The 18,987-nt window shown below is 35.5% G+C and overlaps 1 protein-coding gene across 3 annotated transcripts in view; it reads right to left on the bottom strand.

Moving 5' to 3' along the window:
* The window catches only part of PLSCR5 (phospholipid scramblase family member 5), a 69,002-nt gene that overhangs the window by 45,243 nt on the left and 4,772 nt on the right, over window positions 1-18,987 (bottom strand). For 2 of the 3 annotated variants that reach the window (XM_051818696.2, XM_051818700.2), the window contains exons 2-3: window positions 16,988-17,167; window positions 8,744-8,852 (exon numbers count right to left, since the gene is read on the bottom strand). The gene's annotated coding sequence lies outside the window, so the exon portion shown is untranslated. The remainder of the gene's footprint in view (window positions 1-8,743; window positions 8,853-16,987; window positions 17,168-18,987) is intronic. The other variant, XM_051818697.2, reaches the window with a different exon arrangement.

Below are 18,987 nucleotides of genomic sequence, written 5' to 3'. Positions count from 1 at the left end.
TCCTCAGATGTTTAAAAAAACAGCTTATTAAAACATCTGCAGCCAGATCTGGCCAGGGTGAAGTCAGGAGACAGGAGTTTCATCCAGGTCTCTTATTTGGGTTCAGGGTCCCAAGGATTTGGATCATTCTCTGCTGAATTCCCAGGTGCATTAGCAGGGAGCTGGATCAGAAGTGAAGCAGCCAAGGCTTAGGGTGCTGCAGGCAGTAGCTTAACCCATTATGCCACAACACCAGCTACAATGATATACGAGTATTATAGTAACTTTTAATCCTTTTTGTTGCTGTTTTACTTATTTTTTGTTATTTTAGTGTTTGCTACAGGTTTGTCAAGCTTATATTTCTGTACCTTATAAGAGTTTATCTTCAAGTGATATTAAACTACTTCAGGCATAGGATAAAATACTTATGCCGTGTTCTCCCTCCTTTGCTTTGTCAGTCTTTTTGCTATTTGCATTTTGCATTTTCCTTCACATATGTCATAAACTTCACAGTATATTGATGTTGTTGATTAAACAGTCGAGTATTCTTTAAATAGATAACCTTAACAACTAATAAAAGTACTTGTATATTTTTAAAAAATGGAAAAAGAAAGCATCTGAATTTTGTGTTTGTGTATGTGTGATTCTAGGTAGGATATAAATGAAGTAACATAGGTTTCGTTGAAGTTTTCTATTTAAAAATTCTTACCCATGCATTCTTGTTGAGTATTGCTATGAAAAAGCTGATTATTGATACTAGTCTAGGCCTTGGAGTAAAAACACTGAGCTTATTTCTAATATTTCTTCTTGTGCTAGGGTAAAGGTATTCTTTGAAGTCACTGGCATTATATATATATTATATGTATAGTATATAATATATATGTATATGTAATAGGAGGGGCACATAATAGGAAGGGCAAGGGTTCACTCTTGGGCCTCTTTTAAAAGAGCATTGATCTCATCCATAAATGTTCCATTTACATAACTTAATCACCTTCCATACATATACAACCATATACAACCAATCAGACCACAGCATCAGTCTAAATATTAATATATATAATATTTATTGGCATAAATATATGTGCTAATTTTATTGAGGAGGCTCTGTAGCTTTTATCAGAGGGGTGTATTTTCCTCAAAATATTGAGACATACAGGCAATACTCTGCTTTCTGTTAATTTTACAATTATTTTGAGAAAGATGAATGTCAAATGAATACCTTAAGCAAAAAAAAAAAAAAAACAACCCTTTCTGTTTTTGAAATTTACATCACACAGAAATTCAAGTTCTCTTGATGCTGACCTTCCAAGGCCATTCCTATTTGTATCTGAATAGACTCATTTCTGAATTTGGAGGAAAGCCCATGTTCCATTACCATGCAGCCCACAACATGCTTGAGATTACTAATTAGGGTGCAAATTGTGGTGATATTTCTGGTGACCTGGACATGTGTTCAATAGAAACAGAAATGAGCCCCTCAACTCATTTCACATAGGCCAGGAAACATCTGCCAGATGGTTATAGCTTTCGGTGACTATTAAACTGGATTGTATTTGAACGAATGACTTGATATATAGTATTTGAAAGCTTACACTGATATTTCTAACATATCCATGGAGATTAGTCTTAATGAAAAACTATATTAATCTACCTCATGCATTGTGATTAGCCTAAAATAGATAATTCCTTTCACTTTCACCAAAGTCAAGCTAAAATGCCTTTATCCACTTTCACATAATGCTGACAACACATCTGTGAGATTTATTGATATAAGGCTATCTATTAGGACATCAAAATTAATTTCAATTCCCTGAGGTATCTTATTTTAATTAACAAATTCATGATTCTGTTCTATTAATTATCATGCTGAAGGAATGTTTGAGGTGAATTTAATTCTAACAGCTTTTATCTCCTAAAATAATGAAAAGAAAATTAATAATATCAATCTAACTTGTTTTACACTTTTAGCAACATTCTTGAAATTCCATCAAAAAGAATAAAATAACCAACCTTCATTATCCTTAATTTAAAGCTTTATTTTGGGTGTGCATATTTATAACATCCTCATCATTAGTGACATCGTAGTTCTAACATCGCATCTTCTAAATATTATTAGTGTAGATACAAATGTATTTAACATGACACATTATTAAACTTTATGTTATACTAGGAAACTACATGTATATTTATTTTGGCCTCAACTTTTTTCTGATGTGCCACTGACTGTATCAGGAAAGAGGGTGAGCAGAATCTGTGAATAACTCCCTGATCTGGCTGAATGAATAATTTATTCATAGTCATATTTTTTACCTCAGATTTCAGTTATTGTTTTATCTTTACATTTTGAACTTTTTCTTAAATATAGCTAAAACATTTTAGGCTGCAACAAAATTAACAAATTAGATTAACAGTGATCTGGTATTATATTGAAAGTATAATATATTGGGAAATATTAATTTAAAAAATTGTCTTATGTCAAGTCACACAAATGATGGCTTCAGGTGATATAAGATAAAAGGGACTGGGTTTTGAAAACCCAAATAACATTTCTCTGAAATTCTTCATAGAACTTTTCCACTCACATATCTGTTTTAGACCCACATGCTTATATTTGACAGCAAAATAGAAGAGTTCTTGAATATAACTCTGTTGTTCTATCAATATCAAATACAAGAAAAAAATTCAAACTTTGTAGATTCTATTTTTTAATCTATCATGCTAATAATGTATATTGTGTGTTACCATAGAAATTGTCACATAGTTCACATTTTAGGTTTTATGGGACAAGAGGCAAAATTGTGAATATTGTGGAGGTCATTATACAACTTGAGAAAACAGATTCTCATAAATATTATTGATATAATTTTCAAACATAATAATAATTGAAGATATTTTTTGGTGATACAAGTCTTCTAGTGAGAAGAATGGTATTCTCTTCATACCCAAAGGAAATGAAAACAGCATATGAGTTATCTGTTTGCCCAAGTTTATAGCAGCTCAGTTCACAATAGCTATGATACAGAATCAACCCAGGTCTCCATCTAGTGATGACTGAATAAAGAAAATGTATTATATATACACTTTGGAATACTACTCAGTCATAAAAATATAATGAAACCCTGTCTTTTGCCACAAAATGGATGTAAGTGGAGATGATAATGCTTAGTGAAATAAACTAGACCCAAAAAGATAAATATCATTTGCTTTTTATGATTCATGGTAGTTAATATAGAAGAAAAAAACCTTAATGTACACGAGAGAAATTGACATCTTGTGATTTGATTATTGTTTATAACCCTTGTCTATGTTCCTAAGGAGCAATGGTCTAATTTTTACTTGTAGAACCATTTATTTAGAGGAGAGTTAAGCTTGTGATTATAAAATAAATTGAAAGTACGTTGTCACAAAAGTTAAAAGAAAGGAAGAAATAGGGAAGGAAAGAAAGGCAGGACAGGAGGGAAGAAAGCATCCTATATTCTTAGATTGTATTTATGAAATATCTAAACTCTCTTTATATTAGTAAATTTTAAAAATAAGAAAAAACAGCTAGATAGCTGTGCACTTCTCAAATAAAGCCTGTATGCTCATTGCCTCTTCAAATTGGTTAAGAACAAAATCATTATCTTCAGTAGTTTCATGCACACTTACTTTTTGTTCTCCTTGGATGTCAGAGATTTAGTGTAAATTAAGATTTCTATTTTTACCAGAAAATATGGGCCACTTTAATTATAAACAAAAACTATTTTGAATAAGACATACAGCTTTACTCCTAAAAAGAAATATTTCTCACAATTAATCTCAAAGTTACTGTTTCCTATCATTAGAAAAAATCGAATTGCTCATCTTTCAATGATAATCTGTAGTGAGATTTTATATATTTCATCTTTGAAAATGCCTTTCACACAGATAGGTAGTACCAAAAAGTGAAATTAATTCATGAGCATACGAAAAACACATATAAAATTATGGTAGATTCAAGAATAGATATTTGTCTTTTAGTATGTTATTACATTTCAGATTATTCATTTCCAATTGAAAGTTAGCTGGAAGCACCTTGCTTTCAAAGATAAGTGGATTTTGAAGAGTGGAAATTCCCTTTGAACTTGGAACTGTTTGGAACTGTAGTTAGAGCTCAAAAAGTATTTCTCCTAAAAAAATGTGTGAGAATGAAGGTATTCCTTTTATTAGCTTAACTTTCGATTCTACAAAGCAGCTTTATGGGAATGGCTCTGTGGCATAGCAGGCTAAGCTGCTGCCTGCGATGCTAGCATCCCATTTGGGTGCTGGTTCTAGTCCCAGCAGCTCCACATCTGATCCAGCTTCCTGATGATGCGCCTTGGAAATCAGCGGAAGATGGCCCAACTGCTTGGGCCCCAGCACCCACATAGAAGACCCAGAAGATGCTTCTGACTCTTGGCTTTGGTCTGGCCCAGTCCCTGGCCATTGCCTTCATTTGGGGAGTGAACCAACTGATGGAGGACTTCTCTCTGCCTCTGCCTCTCCCTCTCCCTCTTTGTAACTTTGCCTTTCAAATAAATAAAATAAATCCTTTCTGTAAATCAACTTGATATTACTAGTGACTTAAACAGTGTTAGTTGTCATCAAAATTGTTTCATGTAGTAAAAATTTTGTCTTTAAGTGCTGTGTTGTCTTATAATTTTAGGTCAGATTAATTAAGAAATATTATCAACTCTACAGCAAAATGTTATTTCCAAAGCCATTCAATGCTCAAAATAGTGGTTGAGGACAACTCTTCTTGATCACAAAAATTTCAGTTTTGTCTCTGACCTCAAAAATCACAATAGGAATGGGTGTTTGGTAGAGTAATTATGACACCACCTTGGATGCCACATGTCATATTGGAGTGCCTGAATTCAAATCCTAGCTCTCCTTCTGACTGCACATTCCTGCTTATGAGCATCCTGAGGCATAGTAGACGTTGGTTTAAATACTTGGGTCACTGCCATTCACATAGGAGGACCAGACTGAGTCCTGGATTCCTGAGTTCGGCCTGTCCCAGCTGTGGCTGTTGTGGGCATTTGGAAAGTGAACCAACGGATGGAGATTCTCATTCTCACTCTCTCTGCTTCCCACACCCAGCCCTCTTTCTCTCTGCCTTTCAAATAAACTGAAAATAAATAAATAAGTATGATAAAATTTTGACACTTGGAAGCTATGGGATTGAGATGTGGTAGAATTAGTAATGATATTCTTTGTCTATTTCTGACACAAATTCACAGAATGGATAATGATTGCACCCATGAGAACCAATAAAGATCAGCCTTAACACTATTTGGGGAGTGGCTTACCCATTATGAAGTAATTTATTTTTTACTGACTGACAATAATTCACTAGGTTAGTTGGAATTCTCTGAGACAGATACCAAGATTGAATAAGATGAAAGCCATGAGCTGGAGCAAATATTTGTAAGAGACAAATGAGAAAGAGTTGGAAGAAGTGGGGAGAGCCTTCAGACTACAGCTCTGACCTATGTGAAGACAAAAGAAAGGAATGCCTTGTGATAGAGTTTGAAGAAAGTTTCAACCAAGCTTCTGGGGAGCCCTTTAGACAAAACTCACTCATCCAAGGACTCCGTGCTGCACTTAATTGTGGTCTCAGCACACTCATGGCAGATTTGAATGCAGCAACTAAAGCCGTCAATTATACTCCACAGAAAGATATCTGAGAATGTATTTTTATGGCTACTATAGTCTTACACTTGCTCTAAAGAGGTCTACTTTTCCACAGTACCATTGTGACTTTTTCTTTATATGTTGCTGCTGCTGATATTCCCTAATGCCAATTTGATTATTTTGTCTACTTTGTTGTTCAATATCTTTTCCATGAGGCAAGTTTTTTCGGTGGTCATTAATATTGATACAAAAGCAAACACATTTTCTTCTCTATTACATATACCAAGACCCGTGGTTCTTCCTTACATACTTTTGTCTCTGATCTTTCAATCTTTTCTATTCTAGTCCCCAAACTTAAGACTTGGACATTGGCTACTGCCAAGGCATCGATGCATATTCTCACTTCTTTGCCAGTTGTTGCATACAAAGTAGACGGACAGGTGCACTGCTTTCAGTTCAGCCATTGAGAAGGTTTTCCCAATGTCTTTTAAAGCCTCCCATGAACATGACTGCATCGCAGACTTTATCTATTTTCAGTTAACACTGACATACTGAGCTAAGCCATTATATGATAGCAAGTTCTAGATTTTTCTTCCTGAATCAGCTGATCACATGGGGCCCTTTTGTGCAGCCATAGTATACTTCTGTAGATAGGCACAGGTGTCACGGGCAATGAAATTAGTCACAGAGGCTCCTTCAGATTAATAGAAATGTGAAGACTCAACTAAGTCTTAGAGGATAAGAGGGCAATATGGGCATTGAGCAAGCAAAACAGTACTTAGATTGTTTCAGGGGCCAGCGCCGTAGCTCACTTGGTTAATCCTCTGCCTGAGGCACTGGCATCCCATATGGGCACCGAGTTCTAGTCCTGGTTGCTTCTCTTCCAGTCCAGCTCTCTGCTGTGGCCCAGGAAGGCAGTGGAGGATGGCCCAAGTGCTTGGGCCCCTGCACCTGCATGGGAGACCAGGAGGAAGCACCTGGCTCCTGGCTTTGGATCAGCACAGGGCCTACCGTAGTGGCCATTTTGGGGGGTGAACCAATGGAAGGAAGACCTTTCTCTCTGTCTCTCTCTCTCACTGTCTCACTCTATCTGTCAAATAAATAAATAAATAAATAAAAGATTGTCTCAGGCCATCTGTGTTTAATGTGCTACAAAATAGTGCTTTCTTCTTCAGAATGAAATATAACAAAGTTTGAAACAGCCAAGGATTGTCACCTTTGGTGCTGATGTATTTTTTAATTGAACCCTTTCAATCCAAAAAATTAAGATGCTATAGTGACTCAGAGAAGAAAAACAGCTAAAGACGAAAGAGTAATTGTTATATCTACTCATTATCTTCTAACAAGTATTCATGATATGTACAACAAAAAGAACTGCTTGCCTTATCCTGTTAATTTTTCAGCTCCAGATGTACATTTGGATGTTGACATTGTTGTGTTATGTTCAGAGAAGGAGAGAAATGGATGAAAGCATTGGCAGCACAATGAGTTATCTGGGAGCACTGATATTAGGACAGGAGCCACAGATACAAACGCATAGAGTGATGAGCTAGAAGAAAATAAATGAGTATGCAGAATTGCATGTAAAAGACTAACAGTGCCCATGGGATGGGCAGAAGCAGTGGAGCCTCAGTTTCCGTGTCACAGAGAGCAGCAGGAACAGTGAGCAGCACATTCTCTATGAATGTCACTTCAACTGTTTAAAGCCATGGGACCCTGCCTGGCACATGGTTTCACTCTTCTGAAAGATAAGGTAGAAATGCATTTTAACATAGTAACCCAAGTTGTAAATATTGGAAATTATTCTAATTTAATGTGTATGGTATAGAAAATTATACCTGCTATAATACTGGTACAGTACTGACACAGACTGCTAGATAGTAATTTCCTCTTGAGCGCTGGCCAAACTTGGGTCCCCATCCTGGTTTTTAAGCAACCACATGATTTTTAGGTAAATTTCTTAATCTGTTCAAAATCTTTGTTTCAATACATTCAAAATAGTAGTATTATTAATAGATCCCCACAAAACTGCTTTAAGGATTAAACATGATTATGAAAAACCCTAAGAAAAGTGACTTAACAGAGTCCCTGCACACGGCAAGGGCATAGGAAATTTTTTCTTCAGGTGTCAAGGATCCCAGTTAGATTTATTATTTGCAGTTAAATAGCCGAAAATGAAACTGTTTCAGTTTTTATGGAAGTAAAAAACTTTCTCGTTTTTCTCAAGGCAAGGAAAGGAAAAGAGCAAGAAAACAACAAAAGAAAATTTTAAAAGCATCCCAAGTAATAACAATAACAGAGCCTGCATCTTTGTCTAGAGACACCACACATTTTCTTTTAAAGTAACTCATCACTTTCATAAAATTCAGTTTGCTTAGTTGATCATAAATCTAGTATATACTAAGAAGACTTGTACATATTGATAATCTTAGTTTGGGTGCTACAATGTACATCTGAACGATTGCACAATGAAGATGGCTATGTGAGTTGAAAAGAGAAAACTTCCTTGAAAAAAAAAAGCACTATAACAGTTTAACTGCTTGAGCCATAATTGCATTATTAGCTCTAATGTGTGGTGGAGTTACACTTCAGGCAGGTTGATGACATGGTTTTGAAAAAGCTTTGTAGATTCTGAAAAACATTAAATGCTTTTCAGAACTATCATTGAGCAGAATATGATTTCAGATTTCTGCTTTTGTATACATAGAAAAATTACTCGACACTTTTCTTAAATAGCTTATGACTTACATGGAACTTTTGATATATTTACTCTCTGTATGTTAAATAAATATATGCTCTTGGACCAGGCAATATAATACCAAAGTCTATTTTCAGCTCTTCTTGGAAACCCATTTTGAAGTATTTTGCAAACTCTGGTTTGCTATATCAATCTTCTTTCTAGTAAATTATTTCAAATTTTAGGCTTCAGGGTAAGCAAAGGACATTGTTCATAAATAGAAATGATCTTCCAAAGCACTTTGCAATTCGTGCAATAGACACCTTCCTGAGCTGCTTTTCTTCAATTCACAAAGTTCTACACCAAACTAAAATTACATCACACAAGTCTTCTGCCTGTAACTCTTTAATGGCTGATAGATGCTCCTAAAACAAAGTCCACACTACTTACTATGGCCTTCAAAGCCTTGCAGGCTTTGTTCCTGCTAGATCTGAGATTCATCACCTTCCACGTCTGAGTCTCTCTGTAAAGTCCAGCCATTATTCTTGATGGTGGAAAACTGGAAGTAACCAAATATCTATTATTAGGAATTGGTTGAATAAATTATGATATATCAACACAATGAAGCACTGAGGAGTACAACACAATTTTCTCTCTCTCTCTCTCTCTCTCTCTCTGTGTGTGTATGTATTCCAAAATACCTAAGTGTGTGTGTTATATGTGTATATCATTCAAATTGTATATGAAAATTGTGTAATAGTTACCCGAAGCGAAGAGGAAACAGAGTGGAGATGGAGGGCAGAAGAGATAGAATGATAACCACAAATTATGGAACATACTGTTACGCAGATTTAACTTTTTAAAAGATTTTATTTATTTATTTGAGAAGCAGACTCAAAGAGGGAGAGACAGAGAGAAAGATCTTCCAGCTGCTGGTTCCCTCCCCAAATGGCTAGAATGGCAAGACCTAGGCCAATCCAAAGCCACGAGCCAGGAGCTTCTTCTGGGTCTCCCACACCGGAGCAGGGGCCCAAGCACTTGTGCCGTCTTCCACTGCTTTCCCAGGCCATAAGCAGAGAACTGGATCAGAAGAGGAACAGCCGAGACACAAACAGGAGCCTGTATGGAATGCCAGTGCTGCAGGCAGAAGCTTAGCCTACTATACCATAGCACCAGACCCAAGATTTGACTTTTCAACCACCAATATTTTTCAGTAACTTTATAGTTAACTTAAATGTGAATAATTCAGTCCCTAAACGCTGAACTCAAAATGAATGAATCTAACTGTATTTGTTAATGGAAAAAATCACATAAAGATTAAAAAGTTTATTCTATCTCTAATGATTTAAACTCCTGTTTAATTTCTATATCCTAGTTCAAGCTTCTTTTTGTTGTATGTTCTTTTTTTAAAAAACTTTTTGTCTTATTTAGAAGGCAAAGAGACAGAGAGACAGAGAAAGCTCTTCCATCTGCTACTTCACTGTCCAAATGCCTATACCAGCTATGGCTGGACCAGGGCAAAGCCAGCAATCTGGAATTCAATCCAATTCTCCAATGTGGTGGCAGGGTCCCAACTACTCAAGTCATCACCCACAGGCCTCCCAGAATTCATATTAACAGGCAAACTGGACAGGAAGTAGAGGAGCTGGGTCTTGAACCAGACATTTCAGTGTGGAATACAGGTATCCCAAGTGGTATATTTAATTTTTTTTAAGATTTATTTATTTATTTGAGAGGTAGTATGTGTGAGAGAGAGAAAGAAAGAGAGATCTTCCATCTGTTTAACTCCCCAAATGGCTGCAGTGGCTGGAGCTGGGCAGATCCAAAGTCAGCAGTTTCTTTCAAGTCTTCCATGTTGGTGCAGGGGCCCAAGCACTTGGAGCATCTTCCACTGCTTTCCCAGGTGCGTTAGCAGGGAAATGGATTGGAAGTGGAACAGCCAGGACTTGAACCAATGCCCATATGGGATGCTGGAGCCACAGGCAGCAACTTTACCCACTACACCACAGTGCTGTCCCAATTAAGTGGTATTTTAATCACTGTGCCAAGCATCACACTTCTGCAGTATCCTTTTAACAAACAATTTACAGCCTTCTACTTAAGGATCTTCCTAGTTCAGTATGACAGACAGGGAACACAGACATGCTGCCTATATCCATTGTACATACATCCAGGTGCTTACTGCTAGATTTTTAAAGGTTTCTTTATTATTTATTTAAAAGACAGAATTACAGAGAGAGAAAAGGAGAGACAGAGACAGAGGTCTTCCATCCACTGGTTTAATCCCCAAATGGTTGCAATGACTGGGGCTTGACAGGGCTGAAGCTAGGACCAGGATCTTCTTCCAGGTCTCCCTCATGGGTGCCGCTCAAAAATTTGGATTATCTTTTACTGCTTTTCCTAAATGCATTAGCAAGGTGTTGGATTGGAAGTGGAGCAGGGAGGACTCAAACCAAAGCCCATATGGGATGTTGGCATCACAGGTGATGGTTTGCCCCCTATGCCACCACAACTCAGTCCCTACTGCTAGATTTTTGACATCCCTATTTTTCCAGTTGAGAATCGGGCACTGATTCCAGGACCCTAAGATCTTCAGAAATCCCTGATCAAGTTCTCTAACTGGTTAGATTGAAGCCTTTCTACTTATTATTATTATTTTAAATATTTATTTTATTTATTTGAAAGACAGAGTTACAAAGAGAGGTAGATACAGAGAGAAAGGTCTTCCGTCCGTTGGTTCACTTCCCAGATGGTCGCAATAGCTGGAGCTGCTGTGCCGATCCAAAGCCAGGAGCCAAGAGCTTCTTCTGGATCTCCCATGTGAGTGCAGGGCCCAAGGACTAGGGTCATCTTCTACTGCTATCCCAGGCCATAGCAGAGAGCTGTATCGGAAGAGGAGCAGCCAGGACTAGAACCGGCACCCACATGGGATTCCAGCGCTTCAGGCAACGGCTTTAATCTGCTGCGCCACAGCGCTGGCCCCTGTTATTATTTTTCAAGAGTTACTTATTTATCTGAAAGTCAGACTTATACACACACACACATGTGCACACACAGGGAGGGAGGGAGGGAGGGAGGGAGGGAGAGAGAGAGAGAGAGAGAAAAATCTTCCGTCGGCTGGTTCACTTCCCAAATGATTGTAATGGTCAGAGCTGGGTCAGCCCAAAGACAAGGAGTCAAGAGTTTCACCTGGGTCTCCCACATGGGTGCAGGGACCCAAACACTTGGATCATCTTCTGTTGCTTTTTCCAGGACATTACTAGAGAGCTGGATTGGAAGTAGAACATCCAAGACATGAACCGGTGCCCAAATGGAATGTCAGCATTGCAAGCAGTGGTTTAACCCACTACACCATGCACCTGTTTTCCTTCCTCATGGGGCTGGAAAACAGCATAATCCACTGATAATTTTCTTCGAAAACCTATTAAATGTCAGGGAAATTCTGGAAATACTTGCAAAAGCAAAAACATTTTGGAAAAGACCAAGAAGCACAGGCAATAAAAGCAAAACTAGACAAATGGGATTACCTCAAGCTAACAAGCTTCTGTACTGCAAAGGAAACCCCCAACAAAGAAAAGAGGCAACCGAAAGAATGGAAGAAAATATTTGCAAACTGTGCAACTGATAGAAGATTACTATTTAGGTTGCATAAAGAGCTCAAGTAAATCAACAACAATGAAACAATCCAGTTAACAGGGATATTAACACGTGTTTTTCAAAGGATGAGATACAAATGGCCAACAGACACAGACACATGAAAAGATGGTCAGGATCATCTACCCTGTGACCTATCCATTCCATTCCTGAGATTTTAACCAAATGAAAGGAAATTACCATATTAAAGAGGTTATTTGTACCCCAATGTTTATTTCAGCTCAACTCACAATAGCTAAGACATGGAATAAATCCAGATGCCCATTAATTGATGACTACAGAAAATGTGGTACATATACAGATGAAATACTACTGAGCCATACAAAAGAATTAAATCCTGTCTTTTGCAACAAAATAGTTGCAACTGGAAGCCATTATGCTTAGGGAAATAAGCCAGTCCCAAAAAGATAAATATTATATACTTTCACTGATATGTAGTAGGTAATATGGAATTCAAAAAAAATCTATAGGAATGAAATAGACATCTTGTATTTTGATTCTTGTTTTTAGCCCTTATTTATACTCCTCTGCAACTGCAGTCTTTCTACTTTTTTAGTTATTGAATATTATGGTTAGCCCATGATTATAGGGTGGACTGAAATTATGCTTTTGCAAAGTAAAGAAAATAATAAAGGAAGGAAGGAGGTAGATTGAGGTAGGTAAAGAGAGAGGGAGGGAAGTATGGTTATCTTCTTAGAACTGTACCTATGAAAACTGTCTTCTTTGTTTTAATAATTTTTAAAAAAATCATTCATTCTCACCTTTTTAATTCTATCAATTATTATTAGTAGGATCTCTGTCCTTAATATGTTGTACTATGTGAATTAATGGTAAAACTAGTATTCAAACAGTACTCTATACTTTCTGTGTCTGTGTGGGTGCAATCTGTTGAAATCTTTACTTAGTATATACTAAGTTGATCTTCTGTATATAAAAATAGTTAAAAATGAATCTTAATGACGAATGGGATGGGAGAGGGAGTAGGAGATGGGATGGTTTGTGGGTGGGATGGTGGTTATGGGGGGAAAAACCGCTATAATCCAAAAGTTGTACTTTGGAAATTTATATTTATTAAATAAAAGTATTCTTAAATAAAGTCATTCATGAATCTTTCTTCTCCCTGCCCCAGTAAAGCCTTTTGGGTGGGTGAGAGAATAAGGAATCTGATGGATTTGGGTTCAGCACTTCACAAGTATAGCACCACATGTCTAATCTCTGTTTTAAAGATGGGGCAAATTATCTTTTTATTGTTCTCAGCTTTGGAACTTCAACTGAAAATAAATAGACCTTATGATTGAATGACTAGAAATATTTCAGTACTGTCACAGCAGACTAGAACCCACAGGACTTCATGCTGAATGGTGATGAATGTTCTCTTTGTGAAGGTCCAGCGCAAGGTGGAGATTGATTTGAGCAGAATGACAGAGAGAACTCCTTATTGCATGTGAAGCACACATCTGAAAGTCAAGAGCATAGGAAAAGACAGAAAAATGTCTGATTCTCAGTTTAACTGTTATAGAAAATAAATAGACATTGCCTGTAATGTCTGACTTTCACAAGAAAGTCAAGAAGTAGATGTGAAAGCACATAAGTATAAGATAATAAAGTACAAAAAAACCCAAGAGGTAAAATTTGAAGATGATTCTTATTAGAGATGAGAAAATGGGAGCTCTTTGATAATACAGTGAAGGAAGCGAGTAACTTAATTTGTAAGATAGGTTTCTTCCTCACTTTTAAATATTTTGTGTAGCACCCCCTCCATTGTGTAATACTAAGTATTAGCATTTTGCTTCTAAACATACCTAATGAAACAAACCTAAAACAATTGGGAAACATAAAATTAGTTTATTACTTGGCTCCAAATGTAATAATGGCCTCATAATAACTACATATTTGGTTTGAAATGTGTGATTAACTATTTTGAGAAAATATGTGAAAAAATAGTAGATGCGAGGAATAAAATGGAATTAAAAAAATAACTAGGGTTCACTGCATGCAACAACCTACTGGATAGCAAATCCTACATGTGAAGCCCCTCAAACTCTTGTTTGCCTCAAATAGGCTGTTAATTTTCTCTAAATATATTCTGAATGATTGGCCTTATTTGTCATAGCTCTGGATAATGAACAAGACATTTTAACTAGAAAAGACAATTGATTTTATAAACTAAATGATTGGAAAATACTCATACAAATAAATACATATCATACATGTAGAGCAGAAGTAAACATATATTTGCTACTTTGAAAGTGAAATATTTTTTGTACGTACATTTGTTAAATGGGTTGTATAATTTGTCCATCCGGATGTTATAAAAAGGATATGCTTATAGTTGAAAGTAATTTTTTATTGCAAAGAAATCTCTTCAGACTTTCAAGTAGATGTCGTTTCTTGAGCAGACATTAAAAGAAACCGACTTTTAACATTGGGATGGTAAACATCAGGTATGAATGCTAGCTAGTCTAGATTAAATGGTGCATTTATTCAGTAAGAAAATAGTGGTTTTGATTGGCTTCTCAACATCTCTTCATTTCCCACACACATGACAATACTTAGGTATATAATCTAAATGGCCGAATTACTCCAATAGAATGGAAATTTGTTTTGCTATTAAAAAGTTTTCTTTCTTGTGTGTTGTTGTGAACAAAGAAACAAATGGCTTTGATTGGTATTGATACTGATTTTGAAATGAAGTTGAAAATTGTCATACATTGAAGCTGTTTGTACAGAATGGAGAGACCAAAAGAGTTAATGACTCAGTAGAACAGATAAATTATTCAATGCTAACTGCTCTGGTGTGTTTGCCCCCAAATTTCCTTTGTGTGTAGGCTACTTTGCAATGACTTCTATGTAAAATGGAGATGAAATTACATTTTTTTTAAAATTAATTCTTGTTGTTTATATTTGAGGTTTACAATATGATGGGATGGGATACATATAGATGCTATAATGCTTACTAGAGTGAAACAAATTACAGTAAGAGATTGATTCTTTAATATCAACTTGTTGCCAAGAATACTTAGCTAATATTTATAACATGAAAATAAAGCTTGATTTATTTATTTACTAGTTTATTTTTACCTTGCTACATGACACATTGAAAAGACATTGTCTAAGTCAATAAATTAATAAATGATATTTATACAATTTTTAAAACTATAAATATTCATAAATTTAACTTTTAGGGAAGAAACTTTCATTATAGAGCCACCTAGTGGGGGAGAAGAAAGTGCTATGGAGACTAAAGTTTTTTGTTATATATTTAGGCATTTCAAAGTTTTATAGAATAATATTTCAGATGCAATTGATAAATAATATTATGAAATTACATTAAAACTATACAATTATGATTTTGCTAATGCTTTTTCTTCATTATTTTAACTAGCACCATTCTTTGGCAAATAAATTTAATACAATTATTTGGATATACATATATAATATTAGTAAGTGATAACAACACCCAATGTTTATGTGTATGTGCTTTTTACTGCCAAAGAATGAAATTTCTCCACACAAGATTTTTTTAGGCCGGCGCTGCAGCTCAATAGGCTAATCCTTCACATAGCGGCGCTGGCACACCAGGTTCTAGTCCCGGTCGGGGCGCCGGATTCTGTCCCAGTTGCCCCTCTTCCAGGCCAGCTCTCTGCTGTGGCCCGGGAGTGCAGTGGAGGATGGCCCAAGTGCTTGGGCCCTGCACCCCATGGGAGACCAGGAAAAGCACCTGGCTCCTGGCTCCTGCCATCGGATCAGCGTGGTGCGCCGGCCGCAGTGCGCCAGTCGTGGCGGCCATTGGAGGGTGAACCAATGGCAAAAAGGAAGACCTTTCTCTGTCTCTCTCTCTCACTATCCACTCTGCCTGTCAAAAAAAAAAAAAAAAAAGATTTTTTTTTTATTCAATTTTCCCCTCTTCTCCATGACTTCAGGTCGGAAGCACAGAAACATAATCCTCAGCTTTCCACATCTCAGTTGTTCTGCATATAAATTAAGGTGTCTGATATTTCCACAGATCCCTGACTTAGCAATCGACAGTGGCCAGGCATCTTAACATTCTTGGTTAGCTTCGAATTAGAAGAAAATTACTTACAAAGAATTTCCTTACCAAACAAATATTTCTTTAGGAATATTCTGAGACACCAGTGGAACAAGAAACATTTTTATTTTATAAATGTATTTATATGTATGGCATGCCATTATATTTGAAGCATTGTAGTATATATTTGCTTCATATGTTTTTTGGAGAATCCAGGTTTGGAAATTAAGTACAAGTAGGACCAGAATACAAGAATACAAAAATATTTATGCATATTTCAGTATGCTTACCTTCATCTTTGTAATTTCAACTATATGCATATATATATATATATGCACAAGTGTATATTTTTGATGTTCAAAAAACCTAAGATGTTATTGATGCTAATTATAAATATTTCACGTGTAATTGATTTCTTTGCAATGTATATTACTGTTATTCTCTTGAGCCATTATTAACTTCTCATTCAAATTGTGACTTAGTCTTAATGATATACAATTTTTAAAAATATTGCCTTTCAATTTATTTTTAAGTGACAAAACATTCTTTTTAATTAAAATTTTGCTATGGGTCAGTTTCTGGAATGTTTGGCTTGCTCTTCCTACAGGGTTGGGTTTGTAAAAAATTATTGCTGTTTTCTTGTCTGACAATTTTAGTGATTCAGGCTGCTCATCTGTGAGAGGGTTGCAGCCCTGCTCTCTTACCACAGAGTGAAACAGTAGTGTTCACTAATTTCTAAGAAGACAGTATCTTTGGTCTGGACTACATGAGAGTGAACAGACAGATCACCTTACAAATAGGTGAACAAATGACTAGCATATGAATGGGGAGATTTCAGCAAATACATACAGAGATGTGCTCTGGAGATGGTAGAAGAGTATGCTACTTGCTTTTATCCTCATCACAGTCACTAATCAATATTCCCTCTTGTTTTTTTTTTTTTTTAAATGTTGTGGGCTAGACCTAATTTTTTAATTGTTAATATTGTGGACAATTGAAAATTCTCTTACAAAATCACGTTGGGCCCAGCTGTCAGGAAAACTGGCAAGTTTTATTTCTCCACTCTAGGCATTTCCACTCCAGCATAATCAGATTTCCTCCAACCCCAGGGCAGTTTGCAGTTTGGATGCCAGGAACAGCTGTGGAGTCCAGAAGGTGCTTGGTAGAATTCTCCCACCAGGAAGAGGTTTCTGAGAGTGGGCAGCGGAGAGAGGAATAGATTTGGAACAGATCAGGGAGATAGCACAGCTCTACAACACGGTGTTCAGTAACACATAACTATTCCAAGGGTGGGAATCAACAAATCTCTCACATGATGAAACTTCAAACGTAATTGAATATTTAAAAAGTCAAAATAAAATGTGCATTGCATGTCAAATAAGTTTTACGCAGAAATTGAAATAATTGACCACTAAATAAAATTGTTAAAAGGGATATATATATGGAGATGCCTGTTAGTAATACTTTATTGTAGAAGTTGGGACTTTATTCACTTCATATTTTAGGCACTTTAGCTCAAGGGGATTTCTACTGTCAAATGCTTGTTTATTTGCATTTATATGGTGAAATGTTGCCATCATGTGGCCAGTCCGTCTATCGCACTCTCCCTTTACCTTGGGGAATTTACTGTATTTTTGGCTAATTTATAAATGATGTTTTAGTATTTGGGGCAGGTATGTTATCTATTGAAGTCAATATTTACTGTAATGAATATTTAAGCATATTAACCCAAAATAGCCATTAAAATAAGATCACTACTATTGTCACACACTTGGATTTTAATATAAATTCTTCTGGAGTTCTTATAATTTTCTTTCCTTATAGTTAAATTATTCATGTTTCCAATCTTATTTGGATATATTATCTTAAGAATCCAAGAATTTTTAAAAATATTTCTGGCAGCTCTGAATGTTACAATTTACCAAAATGTCCATTTACTTGTATATAATTTGGCAACGATTTCTAACGCATATCCCATTTTAAACAATAGGGGGCATTATGATGTCATGTTTTTGGTTTCTCTATAAGATATTTTATTTCATAGTAAAAACCCAGTTTCTCTTCTTGATAAGAATACTGTAAATTCAAAGGCATTTTTGCTTTATTTTGAAGCCACTGCAATGAATGTTAGTCTCATTATATACCTTTGATGGATAGTCTTTTCTAAGAGAAAAATACTATACGAGTTTACCAGCATTTCCAAATAAGCACAGATTTCCAAATTGATATAAAATCTAAATACATTAAAACCCTGTTTTAATCCAGAGATAATATAGTTTCAAAATATAACTTGGCTTGCTTCATCATTAAACAGAAATTTTGCCATTTCAAGTGTATTTTTTCAATCTTTTCATATTATCGAGTATCATAAGTGTAAACCTTTTTAGAATAAAGTTTTTATTAAAGACTAAATATCAAGGAACTATGTGCTTATCTTTATAAAAGTTTGAAATCCTTCAATAACTATTTTGTGTACAAATGATTGAAATTAAAAGTATTTTCAAAATTATTTGATTTTCTGAAATTAATCAAAGGATATATCAACTTATGGTATTTGATATTCTATATTTTCAAGGTTTACAAGGAATTTAGGTTTCAGATAGAATATAGGGTGAAATAAGTCTTAGTTTGAACTTAAGGATTGGGTTAGGAAAATTTTATTTTTCAATGGAAAGCATCTCTCATGTTTCCTCAAGCAGATATCAGGAAACTCAGGATAAAACAGCAACATCAAATACCATGATTACTGTCACTATCTTAAATAATATAATTCAATGTTTTCAAGTTTTATTAAATTATATATACATATTTGTATTCACACATATGAGATATCTTCAAAAAGTTAACATAAAATATGCTTTATCAAAGGTCTATGGATGGATTTCACATTTTTTGCAACAAAATAAACTTATCTTTTAGTATCATTTTCTATGAAATTTTGAAGTACCTTCATATATATATGTATATACAGTATTACTATACTCCCTTCAATAGTTACAATTAAGTTAAA

This window comes from Oryctolagus cuniculus, chromosome 4 (genome assembly GCF_964237555.1).
Source record: "Oryctolagus cuniculus chromosome 4, mOryCun1.1, whole genome shotgun sequence".
In the NCBI taxonomy this organism is placed as follows: domain Eukaryota; kingdom Metazoa; phylum Chordata; class Mammalia; order Lagomorpha; family Leporidae; genus Oryctolagus; species Oryctolagus cuniculus.
The sequence above is the reverse complement of the archived record's forward strand: the minus strand, read 5'-3'. Positions and strand labels throughout refer to the sequence as shown.